The 17,939-nt window shown below is 46.7% G+C and overlaps 2 long non-coding RNA genes across 2 annotated transcripts; both read left to right on the top strand.

Annotated features, from left to right (window-relative positions):
- The first annotated feature begins 2,906 nt into the window (after positions 1-2,906).
- On the top strand, positions 2,907-3,724 carry LOC127027968 (uncharacterized). The gene is made up of 3 exons (XR_007767900.1): positions 2,907-2,986; positions 3,059-3,137; positions 3,707-3,724. It is a non-coding gene; the product is annotated as an uncharacterized LOC127027968 (long non-coding RNA).
- A 1,918-nt stretch (positions 3,725-5,642) lies between these two features.
- Positions 5,643-5,917, top strand: LOC127027970 (uncharacterized). Its single transcript, XR_007767902.1, has 3 exons — positions 5,643-5,673; positions 5,758-5,798; positions 5,885-5,917. It is a non-coding gene; the product is annotated as an uncharacterized LOC127027970 (long non-coding RNA).
- The last annotated feature ends 12,022 nt before the right edge of the window (positions 5,918-17,939 follow it).

The following is a 17,939-nucleotide window of genomic DNA, read 5'->3' as shown; positions in this document are numbered from 1 at the left end:
CTTTCCCTGTGGGAGCCATTGCGGACGTTTTCGATTTCAGAGTGAGCTCTCCGAGCCGGAGAGATGGTGACCATGCCGTGAGGTGGCTAGAGAAGCCCGGAGCCCCACGGTTGCTGGGCCTGGGAAAGCGCTTCCAAGGAAGGGTGCTGGCTAGCAACAGCTTTCAGGGCTGGCACTTTCCCTGTGGGAGCCATTGCTGGACGTTTTGATTTCAGAGAGCTCTCCGAGCCGGAGAGATGGTGACCATGCCGTGAGGTGGCTAGAGAAGCCCGGAGCCCCACGGTTGCTGGGCCTGGGAAAGCGCTTCCAGGAACGGTGCTGGCTAGCAACAGCTTTCAGGGCTGGCACTTTCCCTGTGGGAGCCATTGCCGGACGTTTTGATTTCAGAGTGAGCTCTCCGAGCCGGAGAGATGGTGACCATGCCGTGAGGTGGCTAGAGAAGCCCGGAGCCCCACGGTTGCTGGGCCTGGGAAAGCGCTTCCAAGGAAGGGTGCTGGCTAGCAACAGCTTTCAGGGCTGGCACTTTCCCTGTGGGAGCCATTGCGGACGTTTTCGATTTCAGAGCTGAGCTCTCCGAGCCGGAGAGATGGTGACCATGCCGTGAGGTGGCTAGAGAAGCCCGGAGCCCCACGGTTGCTGGGCCTGGGAAAGCGCTTCCAAGGAAGGGTGCTGGCTAGCAACAGCTTTCAGGGCTGGCACTTTCCCTGTGGGAGCCATTGCCGGACGTTTTCATTTCAGAGCTGAGCTCTCCGAGCCGGAGAGATGGTGACCATGCCGTGAGGTGGCTAGAGAAGCCCGGAGCCCCACGGTTGCTGGGCCTGGGAAAGCGCTTCCAAGGAAGGGTGCTGGCTAGCAACAGCTTTCAGGGCTGGCACTTTCCCTGTGGGAGCCATTGCTGGACATTTTCAATTTAGGATTCCCGTGTTCAGTCCCCGGCCACCTGAGACTATGTGGACTCTGCTGGACGATCATCCGAGTTTCTCGTTGTTGTGTCTAAGCCTGCTTTTGTCCATTGGCCCCCTGAACAACCCTCTCCTTACAGTCACGATGCGTCCCGAGAGCTTCCTCAATCTCCACAGCACCTTTTAGCAGTTTATCTCCCTTTCCATCTCTCTTGTTCCATCAGAGCCTCCCTTCTTTCTTGGCTACACAGCACTCCTTTGTCTTTCTCTCTGCCATCGAGGGTGTCTCTGTTCGTTTCCTTTCCTATTCAGTCATCTGTAGTTTGCCTAGACGCCCTCCTGAGACTCCAAGGCCCTCGCTGTGTCTCCAAGTCTTCTTTTCTTACCCTGCCCCCTCCTAATTCCTCTACTCTCTATAACAATGTCATCTGAGTCCTTTCTTGTACTCCACAGCACTTTCGTAGCACTTTAGCTCCCTTTCAATTTTATTTTTTTGTGCTCTTCAGAGCGCTCTTATCTTACTCCTTGCCATTTAGGATGCCTTCATTGAGCCCCCGGCCCCCTGACAACATCTGTACTTTGTTGAAATCCCCTTCAGAGCTCCTCATTGTTACCTCTGAGGCTTCTTTGGTCTCTCAGGCCCCCTCAGAACGCTTCCGCTCCCTTTGCCGAGCTCTTGCGAGACACCTCCTATGCCCTAGAGCCCCGTTTTAGCTCAGGAGGGCACTTTGCACCCCTCTCTTCCCCTCAGAACCCTTCCTGAGTCTGCATCTGTTACCCCGGTTGGTCTTTCTGTCCTCTCATCTCTTTGGTGCGCCTCCATTCGGTCCCCGGTCCCCTGAGGACACCTGTATTTTGTTCAATTCCCTTTTGAGCTCACTGCATCCCTGAGACTTCTTTGGTCTCTCTGGCCCCTTTGGGATCTCTCTAATCCCTGCGACAATGCCTCTTGTTGTGTCAGAACCTTTTCCAAAGCCGTCTTTGTGCTCCAGAGGAGTCTTTTTGTTTTCCGTCTTATAGTATGTTTCTATTTGGTAGCTGGTACCCCAAAGATGTCTCTCATCAGCTCAGATCTCCTCTTGAGTTTTTCAGAGAAGGCGATAGCCTTCATCTGTTTCTATGGACACATCTCCCGTGGTGGTTTTTGTTCTGTTTTGCAATTTATTTTTGGTCTAGCTACTCAGGTGTTAATTAGGCTGCTGCTGCTTCCTACAGTGTCTGATACATTTCTTGTTTTTCCATGTTTTTTTGGTGTTTTCTGTCCTTGGGGACTCATCTAGTTCGGTTAAGGGAGTCGGTCAGAGAGACCGCCAAGGTGACTCTGAATCGTCGGCGATTTACAGTAAAAAATTTACTTTGCAACCGGAGATATTGTTGAGAAGGGATTCTTACGTGATCTAATTCTGTTTTGTCATTCGGTCCTATCCAGAAGGCAGTTCTGGTAGAATTTAGGTAGTATGCGGGGTCTTGCTAGAAACGAAGTGTAATCCCATAGCATTTTTGTTTTTTTTTAATAGGAAACTAAAGCACATCATTTTTGATAACAATATTGTTGTTACATTTAACGAACTACTTTCTTACATAGCTTAGTAGGACATCTATCTATGCTCCAGAAAAATTAAGTCTAATTCCTACCCGGTCATTGCTGATGCAGTGTAGATGCAGTTGCAGTAAAAGAGCAGGCATCGTCATTTCCAGTAAGGGTCGCTTTCTCTGCTCAGCACTTTGCACACCCTAAACTGAAGGCAGATGAGAAAACTCCCTGCTGCTCCTCTGGCTGCCTTCATGTCTTCTGGTGGTTGGCCCCGCCCCTTTCCCAGGGGACTGTGGGAAGGGTGGTGGGCGGGCCCGGGGTATATGAGCCACAGCCGCTCATCAGGGAGCTCATTCTGTTCCTGGGGTGTCGGTGCTCTGCTGTTCCTTCAGTCCTTTGCAGCTTTTGAGCTCTCGAAACTATTTGGGCAGATGCGTTTTGACATTTAGAGGAGCGGAGTGTCTGTTTGCGGTAGGAACTTCAGGACCGGTCAAGGTTCAGCAGCATGTATAATGGAAAATACGCTTGTCTGAAGCTCTTTTTTTTCCAGGTCAGTAATTTTGTACTGAGTGTTCAGACGGTGGCAAGGTGGTTAATAGGATGCATTTTTTCTTTATTCTAGGTGCATTGCATCTTCCTGGAATTCCTGGCTTTATTGAAGATGGAACCTTGTTTTCTTCACCAGCGTTGCTGTATGCTGTGTAAGTTGCTGCTATCATCTCTCTTAAACAGGGCTGATGGTGAGATTATCTGGCAGGGGTTAGGGTGAGCATCTTGTCTGCATCTGTATATGGAGTTTTAGCAGTTCTCAAGAAAGGGGCAGGGACATACGGCATAGTGTCTTTCAGGGTATGGGATGGCTCATCGCCTTTCCCGATTGCCCACAGAGAACTGTGTTGTCCCTAGAACCTTTGCAGCTTGTGGCAGGCCCCTTGTAGATTCTAAGCATCAGGAGTTACTTATGTTGTGGGCCTGCAGCAGAGCCCAGAGTCAGTGGAAGGTGTAAGATAGGAGGTGGCCGCAGAATGCAGGGTGCGGCTGAGAAGAGCAGCTCCTGAGGCGCGGCCGATGCGGGGTGTTCAGGGGTGCAAATACAGGGCAGGAGCTGTCAGGAAGCAGTGGGGTTCCTTCCCGGACAGTTCAGGAGAGGAGAAGGGGTTTGTAAAGTTTTGAGACTGGGGATGGCTGGGAAAGGGAGGAGGGTTTGTCAGCCTTCTCAGATGGGTTTTGCAGTTGGATTTGGATGTTGATGAGGTCTGTTCTGTTTTAGTTTCCCCACAGCTGACGGAGGTACGACAAGGTCACAGGAGATGCGGCTAAACCATCCGGGCCTCTGCATCTCAATATGCAGGCTGAATGTTCAGATGAGTCTCATCTCCTAAAGCATTAGGTAATATAAAAATATACCCCCCAGAACTCTGAGGTCTCTGCTTCTCTGTGCCTTTTACTTACTTCATTCCCTGACTTAATTTGTGCGTCCATCCAGATGTCACAGTCCTTGTTACTTAGAGTCCCTGACTAGGCACTTCTTTCCAGTGCAGGTTTGTGTCATTGTCTTCCCTGGAATTTTTTGGAGAAGAGGATGTGTATTGTTTGTGCTCCTAACAGTCTGCAGCCAGGGTCATCTTTTATCGCAGTCCCGGGCACGCAAGCTTTTTCTGTTATTCCAGTTTTGCCTTTTTCCTGAAGTGTCCACTGAGGTTTCCTCTAGCGTCAGTCATGGCAGTTATGTTCTCTTGTTCTTGTTTTACCTATTGTTTTTTGGCACCAGTTTCTGTAGTTGTAGGTGTCCATTTTAGATCTTTGAGTCACCATGTCACGCCATTGTGGTTTTTCCATCGGCCAACTGCCACTGTAATTCCCTTAGGGGCTTTGTAGGTAAGGAGGTAGGTTGTGTTGCTTGTTTTGTGTGCCATACCATATGTTATTCAGGTCTTGATGTTCCCATGGTTGTTTTTGTGTTAGGCCAGCACATCGGTAGCTATACCGAGGGTCTTGTGTGCCTCCACTCGTCAGCATAATGCGAACTACTTTTGTGTTTTTAATGGCGGGCTGTTGTTGGAATCTAGATGGTATTCCTAAATGGAAACAAGACCGCTGGAATTGTTAAGCTGTTGATCAGCATCCGGGTGACGTGTTCGATATTGTTTTTTGCAGATGCAGCGGGCACGAGCTGTGTGCCAAAGGGCAACAGAGGAGAGGCGAGCGGAGCGCTGTAAGAAGGTGAGTCGGTGAGTGGTGCTGGAGGGAAGATGCGACTAGTGGCTTATGACTAGCTTCTAGGTTGGGTTACTTTTTTTATTTTGAAGGTGCAAAGCAGGATATCGGCACCAGAGCTGATTCGGGCAAGGTGAGCCATGTCTGGTGGGCTGAAGGAGCAGTTATTTTTCAGGTGTTTGTAGCGTTGGTGAAGTTAGAAGCATCCCTTGTCGTTTGTGTTTTACAGTGATACCCGAGCCTCGACGTGTGCAACCTGTAAACAGCAGAGGCGGTGCGGGCGAGCGGCCAAGGTAAAGGAGCGGGAGATGGGAATCAGTGCGGACAGGCCGTGGTTTTGGGCAGTATCTCAGTGTCGTGGTTTAACCCCAGTCAGCAGCCAAGGACCACACAGCCACTCCCTCACTCCCTGTCGTCCCCCCCCACTTGCTCCTGGTGGGATGGGGAGGGAAAGAAGGCAGAACTCATGGGTTGAGATAAGAACAGCTTAATAACTGAAAATATACACTACTACTAATAATAATAATAATGAAAAGGAATATAACAAAAAAAGGAGGGGGGGGAGAAAAAAAAAAACCCAACAGTGATGCACAATGCAATTGCTCACCACCCGCTGACCGATGCCAGAGCTGCGATCCGTGCCTCCTGGCCAGCTCCCCCCTGTTTATATACTGGGTGTGACGTTCCATGCTATGGAATACCCCTTTGGCTAGTTTGGGTCAGCTGCCCCGGCTATGCTCCCTCCCAGCTTCTTGCACACCTGCTTGCTGGCAGAGCATGGGAAACTGAAAAGTCCTTGGCTTAGGATAAGCGCTACTCAGCAACAACTAAAACATCAGGGCGTTATCAACAGTATTGTCACACTAAATCCAAAACACACACTGTACCAGCTACTAAGAGAGTTAACTCTGTCCCAGCCGAAACCAGGACACTCAGCATGTGTCTTTTGCTTTGGTTTTTTTCAGATGCTGCAAGAGGCTCAGAGGGGTGAAGCCGCATGCTGAGGAGCGGTCCGAGAAGGTGAGGTGGTTGTTGGCCAGGTCGGTGTCTAATAGCAAAGTATTATATGGCAACTCGGTTAAGCATTTCTCTTTGGTCTCGCAGGCGCCATGCAGGCAGCCTTTGGAATTGGATGAGCATTTGAGGTGAGCTGGGGTGGTAGAGAGGAGGAGCATGGGGCTGATGATTTCTCACAAGCGCAACGGTAGCTTTCTGTCTTTTGGTATCTTAGGTGCCACAAGCGATGACGGCCACAGCGTCCGACGCTGGAATTCCTGCAGAGCAGGTGAGCGGAAGGCCACGTTGCTTTTGAGGAGGGGGTGTGTGGAAGAGGTCTGTGTCGACTGGCACCATGCTTAGTGCTGGCACTGGTATTTTTGCCAGATGATGAAGAGGAACCTGGCAACTGCAGAATATCCTGGTTCACTGGTGTGTTTTTTGCTGAGGATGGATTCAGACCCCTGGCCCTCTGACAGCTAAGTTGAGGGACTGGGGACCACTGCCCTACAGTGTGTAATTTTGACTTCAGTTGGAAAGAAATTTTCCAAAGCGGAAATCTTTCTTGTTCAAAGAAGTTGCATTTTATTGAGCTTCCCGTCAGAGTGGCTCTTCAGAGGTGATGTACTTGGCAGTAGAAGTCACCAGCAGCAAGACTTTTCACTCTCTTTAAAAAAAAAAGAAGAAAATATTTACTTCCTTCCAAAGACCCAAGCACAAGTCTTCCAAAAGTCGATGGCATCGCTGGTCTTTGGGTTCTCAGTTGTAACGGTTGAGATATCATAAAAACATGTTCCTCTGTGTGCTTCAGTACAGCCAAGAGCATTAGCAAATCTACCAGTCCTTTTTCATAGCCTTATGTATTGCAGCATGGAGACTGGATTTTTTTTCTTTTTCAGAAGATCCCCTATATGTTTTACTTGTATCATCACTGTTTTTTCTGTCATAAATGAAACTTTAAAAAAAGTTTAAATTGTCTAACTGCAAATTGACTTGCATTGTTAAACTGTAACTGCCAAACAGCTGTAGCATGTAATTTAGGTGTACTTAAGCAGTTGGTATTTTGTCTAAATCTTGAAAAAGACAGGCAACTGAATGTTATGGGTTTTTTCCCTGATCTTTTGACGGAGTGCTCTGAAGTCCTTTATTTCTGTCTGGCTTTCAATGGTGCATTTCCCTGGCAGTTCAGTAGCATCTCTCGTGGGCACTGCAGCTGGCCAGATGTCCATCCTAATCATGTAACACAAAAAAAAACCCTTGTCAACTTACAGCTGTGTATTTTGGAGACAGGTAATTTAATGGTATCAATTCACAGCTATGCAAGTTAAACTAATGCAAAAGGAAAACCAAATACTTTTCTAGGATAGGTATTGTTATTGGATGTATATAAACATATGCACACCTTTTTATAGAAAGTGAATTACTGAGATTTAGTCTTTATTTTTTATTTCACTCTTTAAAGTTTTATGCTTCACTTCCAATTTTGTTGACCCGGCAAGCCAGACGTGTTATTTTAATAGGCTGAAATACAGTTTGGGATTTTTGTTTTTCAGATGCGGTGGTGTAAGCATCTCGCGATGCTCAACAGATTCCCCCCCAGCCCAGCGTTGCCTGCCGGTGGCTAAGAAGACTCACCGTAAGGGGCCGGCCCTGTGTCTGGAGGCTCCGGGCTCTGTCTGCAGCGGGTGCCCCGCGGGTGCGGCAGCAAGGGCTGTGTTGGGGGGGAGAGTCCGGGGCCGAGAGGGACCGGGGGCGTTTGTTGCCCTGGGGAGCCCCTCCCAGCGGGGGAACGGAGGGGAAACATCCCAGAGCAGAGCCTGAGCAAGGGACGTGGCACCATCCTCTGGCACGCTCCCCCCCAGCCCGTCTGCCCCCCGTGGGCAGTTGCCAGCCTGCAGGAGAGGGGCTGGGGGAGCTGCAACTGTTTGGGGGGAGCACTCCCCCTTTAGTTTCCTAGCAGAGCCCCCCTTTGGGGGGTGTGTGTGTATACATATGTCAATAACATTCTTAAAGCAACGAGCTGCCGGTTGGGCTGTTTCCCTCATTTTGTGCCTTTTTTCAGGGTGAATAAAAGGGAGGAATGGGGGGGTCTGGGGAGGTGATGATGACATTTGGGGCACCAGTGTCCCCGGGGGGGCGTTGATGTGCAGAGGAGCAGGTGAGCGGTGGATGGGGGGTCACAGCCCAAAACGCCTGAAGATTCATGGTGGGGGTTTAAAAAATACTGAAAACTGTAAATATGGGTGTGAGGTGTTGAAAGAGAGAAAAAGATCTCATTCTAATATATATAGTAAAATAATATTGTTTTATATCTAGAAAAGGATTTCAAAATTAAAACCACTATCTACTATATTATATAAAGGATTATAGAATTTAAAAAATTTCTAAATACAGATATATATGTAGGGGTTTAAAATACAAAAATAACTCGTGTCTATGTAAATTAAAAAATAAAGGACTTAAAAATGCAAACAAAGATTATATTTTATATATGAAGGAATTTAAAATAGAAAGAAGTCTGACTAGGTAGAGCTATCTCCCACTACACTATGTAACACTTAGTAAGTCTAAGCAGAGATGTCTAAAAAGATGCTAAACTGTCAAATACCTAATAGCTCAAAAGATAAATAGTCTAAATAGATATTCTATATGATTAATAGAAATAGGTCAGCGTAAATAGAGAAAATACGTCAGTCTAAAAGAGATATTCTATATACTAAGTGGAAATAGAGATATGTGTACGTAGAGATAATATATGTCTAATACATATTCTATATAAGTGGAAATAAAGATATGTGTAAGTAGAGATAATATGTCTATGTCTAAATAGATATTCTATATCATAGGTGGAAATAGATATATGTGCAAATATGTATGTGTCTCAATAGATATTCTAGACCACGTGTGTTTCGGGTCATCCCAGGTGAGTTATCTGCTATGGATTGTCCAGGTGGACCCCCTGGTGCAGGTCACCCCAAAGCATGTCCCCCCTGTCGTTTCTGCAGTGCTTCCGCCTCCCTCCAGCCCCCGTGTCCGTGGGTGGCTCATGACCCACACGAATTTTTCCCAACGTGAGTCCCCCCCCCGCCCCCGAGCTACTCTGCCCCCGGACCCGTCGGTGCTGCCTGCACCCGCCGTCTCTGGATGTTTCTCCGTTTCTGCCCCGCTCCCTGTCCATTTTCTCTTATCTTTTCTGTCTTCCATCGTCCCCCTTTTTGTTTGTATATCTGCATAACACTGCCTGTCTCATCGTTTCTCGCTATATCCCCCTGCCCAGCTCGCTGTCCCATTTATTCCCCTCTGTCCTGATCCTTGGCCTTTTCTCTCATCCTGCAGTCCATCACAGCCATGGAGCGCGCGACCGAGCGAGGCTGCGTGTCTAGGAAGTTTCATCTCGTAAGAGCTGAGAGACACCCACGTATTCTCTTAGGTGCAGGACAGCCAAGCGACCGGAGTTACAGAAGAGGAAGGGAGGAGAGCAGGAGAAAGAAGTGTCTGAACTGACAAATTCTTCTGGCAGCGCCGAGAGCGAGAGCTGCGGTGAGTCTGGGCCCTTGGGCCCTGTCGCCCCTCCTCTGTGTCCCGGTCCCTCCCGCCCCCTCTCTTTCCCACGCTGCTGTGATTTTCTTTGCTTCCCTGTACCTCTCCTCTTTTCCTCTATTCTTCTGTCCTGCTCCTCTTCCTCTCTCCCTTTCTCTCTCTTGTTCTACCATCCCTCTTCTTTTTCTCCCTGCATTTTGTCCTGTTCTCTCTCCTTCCTTTTTGTCATCCTCATCTCTGTCCTGCAGCCCATCGCTGTTTTTTCCTTTTTCATCTCCTTGTCCTGAGCTGCACCTGTCTTTTTTTTGGTTTTTTTTTTTTTCCTCTGGCATGTTCCCTGGTATTCTTTTCCTCTCTGTGCTTGTACCCATCCCTAATTTTCCTTTTCCATTTCTCTGTCCCGCTTTCAGTCCCTGTTTTTTTCTCTGCCTCCATCTCCCTGTCATTCTCCCTGTTGCTCTTGCGTGCTCTCTATCCCGTGTGTCCTGCTCCCCGTACCTCTCTCTTTCTCTGTATCCCGTTTTCTTCCTCCCTGTCCCTCACTTGCTCTCTGTATCCCTCTCTCCTTCCTCCTCCCTGCCCCCTGCCTCTGGCCTGCCGCTTGTCACTGTTTTTCTTTCTCCCGCTCTCCGTCCGGGTTCTGTCCCTCTCATTCTCTCTCTGTCCCTCTGTCCTTCCTCTAACCTGTATTTTGCACTCTCTATCCCTCTTGCCCTAACGCTTCTTTCTCCGTCTCTCAGTCCTGCTCCCTGGCCTTTTTTCCTCCTGCTGTCCATCTATCCTGCCTCCCTCTTCCTGGTTATTCTGCCTTTATCCCTCCGTCCTGCTGCCTGTCTCATTGTTTCTAGTTATATCCCCTGTCCAGCCAGCTGTCCCTTTTTTCCTTTCTCTCTTCCCTACTCTGGCCCTACTTTTTCTTGCTCCGTCTCTGTCCAGCAGCCCATCATCATTTTGTTCCCTCTCCATCTCTTTGTCTTAATCTGCATCTGGTTCTCCCACCCCACCCCCAGTCCCTCTGTCTATTCCTTGTCCCGCTTTTTGTCTCTCCGAGTCCCGTGCTCTAGCCCCATCTTCTCGCTCTCTTCCTCCTTCTTTTTCTCTGCATCCCTTTGTCCCGTTGCCCATCGGTATTTTTGCCTTCCGTTCCTCTGTCCTGCTCCCTGTCCCTTACTTCTCTGTCGATCCCTCTGTCCTGTTGCCTGTCGTTATTTTTGCTGTCTGCATCCCACTGCCCTGCTTCCCATTCATCTCTTTCGGCTCTATCCTCCTGTCCTTCTCCTCAGCAGTGTTTTTTCTTTCTCCAGCTCTCTGACCTGCTCCCCGCCCCGCTCTTTTTCTCTCTGTCACTTCCCTGTACCTCTCTCTCTGCAATCTTGTGTCCCGCTCCTTGTCCCTCTCTGTTTATATCCCAGTGTCCTGGTCCCTGTTCCTCTCTTTGCCTCTCTACCCCCCTGTCCCTGTCCTTGTCCCTATCCATGTCCCTGTTTTTTCTTTCTCCATCTCTCTCTCCTGCTCCCCATCCTCCCCTTTCTCTCTCTGTCATTCTTTCCTCTTCCCTGTACCTCTGCTTTTCTGTATCCTTGCCACCTACTCCCTCTCTCCCTCTGTCTCTATCACACTCTTGCTCCCCATCTCTCTCTTTCTTTCTGCCCTTCTGATGTGTGTCCCCCAACCCCCCCTTTTACGTGTCCCAGTCTTTCTCTCTACATCCTTCTGTCATTCTCCTTCTCTTGCTCGTCTTGCTCTTTGTCTCTCTCTCTTCCTCTATCCTGCTACCATCACTGTTTTTTCCTTTTCCACCCCTTTGTCCTGCTCCCTGTCCTCGTTGATCTTTCCCTTCGTTCTGCCTCCGGTCTTCCTTTGTTTTCTTCCTGTGTCTCTCTGTATTTTTCTCCCTATTCTCATTTGGTAACTTTTTCTTGTCTTTCCTTAATGCCTCTGCTTTTATCACTTTCTTCCTAGGTCTCTCTCTGTCACCCTACCCTTACTTTTAAAATTCTTTCTTGTCTTTCCTTAAAGCCTTTGCTTTTTAAATTTTCTTGCTATGTCAACTTTTATCCACTCTTCTTTCCCCAGTTTTAATTTTTTTTCCTGCTTGCCCTTTACCCAGCGTCCTGGTTTCGGCTGGGATAGAGTTAATTGTCTTCTCAGTAGCGGGTACAGTGCTGTGTTTTGGATTTAGCGTGAGAATGATGTTGATAACACGCTGATGGTTTAGTTGGCGCTAAGTAGCGCTTATCCTAAGTGAAGGATGTTTCAGTTTCCCATGCTCTGCCAGCAAGGAGGTGTGCAAGGAGCTGGGAGGGAGCATGGCCAGGGCAGCTGACCCGAAGCAGCCCAAGGGGTATTCCATGCCATGGAACGTCATGCTCAGTATATAAACTGGGGGAGCTGGCCGGAGGGGCGGATCACGGCTCTGGCATGGGTCAGCGGGTGGTGAGCAACTGCATTGTGCATCACTTGTCTTCTCTTGCGCTTTATTTCCTCTGTTTTTTGTTATATTCTTTTTCATTACAGTTATTATTATTGTAATATTTTTATTAGTATTATATTTTATCTTACTTTAGTGAATAAACTGTCCTTATCTCAGTCCACGAGTTTTACTTTTTCCTTGATTCTCCTCCCCATCCCACTGGGAGCGTGGAGGGCTGAGTGGCTGCGTGGTGCTTAGTTGCTGGCTGGGATTAAACCACACCATCCCTTTCTTTCCCTAATCCCCCTCCCTTTCTAATATTCTTTCTATACCTACTTTTATTCATTTTCCTGTTTATTAAAAATTATTTCTTGTCTTTTCTTAGCGCCCTTGCTTTTTAGGTTTTCTTTATATGTTTCCATTTTATTTCACTGTTGCTACCCTTTCATTTTTTTCTTTATTTCCTTTATCACTGTTGCTTTTAAAAGTTTCTGTCTACATTTATCCTGTTTGCGGTCTTTGTTTGTCTACCTTTATTTTTCAATTATTTCTCATCTTTCCTTAGTGACCTCGCTTTTCAGATTTTCTTTCTACATCTGTTTTAGTTTGCTGTCCCTCTTCCATATTTGTTTCCATTTATTTCCGTAATGCTCGTCGCTCTTTAAATTTTCTTTCTAGTCCTACTTTTTTCCCTTCGATGTCTTTATTTCTTCCTTCTATGTTTCTTCTGTGCCATCACTTTCTAGATTTTCTTTCTAAGTTTCCTTTTCAGTTTGCCGTCGCGAATTTTCAACCTTTTCTTTATTTCCTTAATCACCGTTGCTTTGAAAATGTTCTGTCTACTTGTATCCCATTCGCGGTCTTTATTTATCTACCTTTATTTTTTAATTGTTCTCTTTCCTTAGTGCCCTCGCTTTTCGGATTTTCTTTCTACATCTCTGTTACAGTTTGCTGTCCCTATTTTGTAATTTTTTCCTTTATTTCCCTAATGCCTATTGCTTTTAAAATATTCTTTTTATGCCTACTTTTATTCCCTTTGCTGTTTTTTCTAATTCTTTCTTGTCTTTCCTTAGCGCCGTCGCTTTTTAGATTTTCTTTCTACATCTGCTGTAGTTCGCTGTCCCTCTTTCAGAATTTTTTCCTTCATTTCCCTAATACTCATCGCTTCTTCAAATGTTCTTTCCATCTCTACTTCTATTCCCTTTGCTGTTGCTTTAGAATTATTACTGTTTTTTTCCTTAGTGCCATTGATTTTAAATTCTCTTTGTATGTCTCAATTTTAGTTCACCATCACTGTTTTTTCATTTTTCCCTATTTCCTTAATCATCATTGCTTTTAAGATTTTCTCTCTGCTTTGTTCCCATTCGCTGTCTTTAGTTCACTGTCTTTAGTTTTTTGCTTATTTCTTCTCTTTCCTTAGTGCCCTCGGTTTTTAGATTCTCTTTCTACATCTCCATTCTAGTTCACTGCCCCTAGTTGTTCATTTTTTCCTCTATTTCCCTACACCCTGTTGCTTTTAAAATTTTCTGTCTAACTTTATCCCTCTCACTGTCTCTGTGTTTTAGTTTGCTGTCTCTGTTTTGTAGTTTTTTCCTGTTTCTCCTCTACCCAGTTGCTTTTGAAGTTTTCTTTCTAGGTGTACTTTGATCAAGCTCCCTACCCTTAGTTTTTTAATCGTTTTCAGTCTCTTGTGTACTCTGTTGCTTTTTAAATTTACTTTGTATGTGTCTCTCTCTCTTGGTGACCCTTTCTTTATTGTTTAGGTTTTTCTTGTCTTTCCCAATAGAGGTGGCTTGTTAGTTTTTCTGTGCCTAATTTTATCCCAGCCAATGTGTGTGTTTGATAATGCTTTCCTGTCCGTCCTGCAGCCTGCGCTTCGCTTTGCCAATTTTCTTCCTATGTCTCCGTTTATTTAGATCGCTGTCTCTCTCGGTTAATTTTTCCCCCTCTTAATCCCTTGGCTTTTAAAAGTGTGTTTCTATAGGTACTGGTAACCTAGTTTGCGGTCCCTGTTTTCAGATCTCTGCTGACTGTCCTGCACGTCTTTGCATTTTCAAGTTTCCTTCCATGTCTACTTTGATCGAGCTCCCTCTCCCTATTCTTTAATTCTTTCCTGTCTGTTAGGTACCCCGTCGCTTTTGAAGTTTTCTTTCTCTCCCATCTTTTATCCAGTTTGCTCTCCCTGGTTTTTTATTTTTTTCCAGTTTCCTTGCCCAATCGCGTTTAAATTTTCTTTGTATGTCTCCATTTCTCTAGTTCCCTGTCCCACTTTTTCCTTTCCTGTGTTTCCTCCAGCCCATCGCTTTTTATTTTCCTTTCCCAATCTCCCTCTACATAGCTCCCTCTAACAAGTTTGTTAATTTCCTGCCTCTCTGTCCTCTTCCCTTTCTATTTCTCACTCTGTCTGTCTTAGGCGCTCTAATTTTTAAGTCTTTCCTGAGGTTTTCGCTTTTTACATTTCTCTTTCTATGACTGCCTCTATCTGGCTTCATAGTTCCTGGTTTGGTTTTTTTTTTTAAAAGATTTCTTTCTGCTGTGTTCCCCTTGTGTAGTTTTCTCTCTCTCTCCCTCTATCCAGTTCCCTAGTGTCCTGAAACCTGCCCCCCTCTGTGTGTCTGTCCCTCTCTGCTGTCCATCTTGTCCTGCTCGGTCCCTTCCCTCTCTCCCCCCCGCTCCCTGCCCCCTCTTCTTTATTGCTCCCTCTCTCTGTTCCTGTGGTTCTTGTGCTCCAGCTCCTCCTCCTCCTCCTCCTCCTCCTCACTGCCCTCCATTTCTGTCTCTCTCTCCCCCCACCCTTGTGCAGCTCCCTGTCCCTCTCTTGCTCCCAGGATCCCGTGGGCTGGCTCCCTGTCCCAGCCCTCTTCTCTCCCTCCCTCTGTCCTTCCTCCTGCTTTCCTCTCCCCTCTTTTCCCTCTCTCCTCCTGCCTTTGGGCACGGAGCCTTGCAGCCAACTCCCTGCTGGCATTTCTGAGGTGCATGAAGGAACAAACCTTCACTGCCTCCTCTGCCCTCCTGGATGGGTTTCCAGCTGCTGGGCTCAGGCTCAGTGCCTGGGGTTGGCTCCAGGGGAGGGGGTGATGTGCTGTGGGGCTGGGGTGATGGCCCCTGTTCCCAAGGGGCTCCAGCTGGGGCTGGGGCACCCAGGTGGGGCCTGTGAGGTGAGGATGGGGCTGGGCCAAGGTTTGCAAAAGGCTGCAGGTGGGGATGGGCTGGGGCAGCCCCAGGGGCAGCCAGGGAGGCTGAGGATGGGGCTGGCCCTGCTGTGCCAAGGGGCTCGAGCTGGGGAGGGGGCTGCCTGGGCATGCCTGCCTGGGGGAGCTGGCTGAGGACTGAAAGAGAGGGGCTTCCACACACAGGCAGCTGCCTCCAGCAAGGAATGCCTGCTCCCTGCAGCCAGCAAGAGGCCCCGACAGAGCAGAGCGCACCACCAGCACGCAGCTCCGGGAGCTGGGGGCGGCCGGCCGTCCGTCCGTCCATCCGTCGGCTGCACGTGGGAGCCGCCGTGCGTCCGGGAAGCCTCGTGGGAGAGGAGCATCGAGGCACCCGCGCCTGCTGCTGGGTGGGCGAGGGTCGGGCAGCCGGCACTGCGGAGGAGGAAGGGGCAGAGGCAGAGAGAGAAGCCTGCGGGCGGTGAAGGTCTCCTGCGGTGCCAGGAGCTGCGGTGAGTCGCACCTCCCCTTGCAGGCATCCTGCCGTGCTTCTCCACATCTCTGCCTGCCTCCTTGCCTGTCCTGGCCTCCGGCTCCCTTCCGGGCTGGCCGGCTCCCTGAAGCTTTTTGCTCTGCTGCCCACACTGCCCTGGACCTCGTCGCCTTCCACATTTCCTTTCTGTGCCTCTCCCTTTCTGGCTCCCCCCACCCGCTCTTCTTTCACTCTTCCCGCGCTCTCTTCTGCCCTCTTGCTGGGCAAAATGGCATTTCTAGGTCCCCCTCTACCCAGCGCCCCGTGGCTGTTCTCAGTGACTGCCTCTGCTCTGCACCCTGTCGCTCTTCCCATGTCCTTTCCCTGGGCTCTCTGTCCGGCTCCCTCTCCCGATAGCTCACTTCTTACCCCTATGGCCAGGACCCCGTTGCTTTCTAAATTTCCTCTCTCTGGCTGCAGTTATCCAGTTCCCTGTCTGTGTCTCTTATTTCTTCCTGCCTGTCCTCTGCTTCAGCACTTCTTAAAATTTTTCTTAATTTTCTGCCTCTCTGTTCTTAATCCCTTTGCTTTTTAAATTTTCTCACTGTGACAACTTTTATCCAGTTTGCTGTCTTTATTTTTCAGTATTTTCCTGCCTGTCCCTTACGCAGTCGCTTCTAAAATGCTCTTTCTGTGTCTACTGTTATGAATCTGCCAATCCCTATTTCTAGTTGCTCTTTGTCGGTCACGTACCCCCTTGCTTTTAAGATTTTTATGTAGTTCACTGTCCCTATTTTCTAGATATTTTTTCCTTTATTTCCCTAATCGCTGTTGCTTTTGCAGTGTTCTTTCTGTCTACTTTTGTCCTGTTCACTGTGTTTATAGATGTTGTTAATATTTTTCGTCTTCCATTAGTGCCGTCGCTTTTTCCATTTTCTTTCTACGTCTCTGGTTTTGTTTGCCATGGCTACTGCTTAATTTTTTCAGTTTATTTCCGTAATCGTCATTGCTTTTTAGATTTTCTACTTTTATCCTGTTCGCTGTCTTTATTTGCCTGTCTTGTCTTTTACTTCTTTTCTGTCTTTCCTTAGTGCTGGCACTTTTTAAAGTTTCTTTCTACATCTCCGTTTTTGTTTGCTGTCCATGGGTTTTTTTCCTCCCCTTTATTTCCTTCATCCCCCTCGCTTTTTAAAAGTTGTTTCTTTGCCTGCTTTTTTCCCCTTTGCTGGCTGTTTTTTACTTATTTGTTCTCTTGCTTCTTTCCCATCACTTCTTAGGTTTTCTTTCTATGTCTTTGGTTTTGTTCACTGTCCCTATGTTTTCACTTTTCCCCCTGATTTTCCTAAAACTCCTCGCTTGTTTCATTCTCTTTCTATGCCTGATTTTATTCCATTTGCTGTTTTAAGAATTAGTTCTTGTCTTTCCTTAGTGCCCTTGGTTTTTAGATTTTCTATCTACGTCTGTGTTAGTTCGCTCTCCCTATTTTTTTAAACTTTTCCCTTTATTTCCCTAATCCCTGTCACTTTTAACATTTTCCAAGTTTATCCCATTAGCTGTCTTCATTTGGTTGCCTTTAGGTTTTAATTATTTCTTCTCTTTCCTTAGTGGCCTCGCTTTCTAAATTTTCTTTCTACGTCTCCGTTTCTGTTCGCTGTCCCTGTATTTTAATTTTTCCCTTTATTTCCCTAATCCCCCTCACTTTTTATATGTTCTTTCTATGCCTGCTTTTATTTCCTTTGCTATTTTTTAAGAATTCTTTCTAGTCTTTCCTTAGTGCTGTCACTTTTTACATTTTCTTTCTACTTTTCTGTTTTATTTTGCTGGGGCTATTTCAGCCTTTTTTTTTTTTTTTTTTTTCCGCGAATGCTCGCTGGTTTTAAATGTTCTTTCTGTGGCTCCTTTAATTCCCTTCGCTGTTATTTTTTAATTCTTTCTTGTCATTCCTTCGCTCCCTCACTTTTTAAAAATGTTCTTTCTATGTCTCTGTTTTCGTTTGCTGTCCATATATTTTAAATTTTTCCCTTTTTCCCCCTAAAACTCCTTGCTTTTAAAATGTTCTTTCTATGCCTACTTTTATTCCCTTGGCTGGTTTTTAGAAATTATTTCTTGTCTTTCCTTAGAGCCCTTACTTTTTAAGTTTTCCTTATCCATCTCTGTTTTAGTGTGCTGTTGCTACTTTAAATTTTTGTCTTATTTCCTTAATCGCCGTTGCTTTGAAAATGATCTGTCTGCTTTTATCCCATTCGTGGTCTTTATTTGTCTACCTCTATTTTTCAATTATTTTTTCTCTTTCCTTAGTGCCCTCGCTTTTAGATTTTCTTTCTACATCTCCATTTTAGTTTGCTGCCCTTATTTTGCAATTTTTTCCTTTACGTCCCTAAGACTCTTTGCTTTTTAAAATTTCTTTCTATGCCTACTTTTATTGCCTTTGCTGTTTTTTTCTCATTCTTTCTTGTCTTTCCGTAGTGTCCTTGGTCTTTCAATTTTCTTTCTACATCTGTTTTACTTTGCAGTCCTCATTGCATTTTTTTTTCCTTTCTTTCCCTAATGCCTATTGCTTTTTCACTGTTCTTTCTATACCTACTTTTTTCCCTTCCACGTCTTTATTTTTAATTAGGCCTTGTCTTTCCTTAGTGCCTTTGCTTTTTGGACTTTCTTTCTGTGTCTCCCGTTTAGTTGGCCATTGCTATTTCATCTTTTTTTCCTTATTTCCTTA

Source organism: Gymnogyps californianus, unplaced genomic scaffold (assembly GCF_018139145.2).
Source record: "Gymnogyps californianus isolate 813 unplaced genomic scaffold, ASM1813914v2 HiC_scaffold_112, whole genome shotgun sequence".
NCBI classification, from domain to species: Eukaryota; Metazoa; Chordata; class Aves; order Accipitriformes; family Cathartidae; genus Gymnogyps; species Gymnogyps californianus.
The sequence above is the reverse complement of the archived record's forward strand: the minus strand, read 5'-3'. Positions and strand labels throughout refer to the sequence as shown.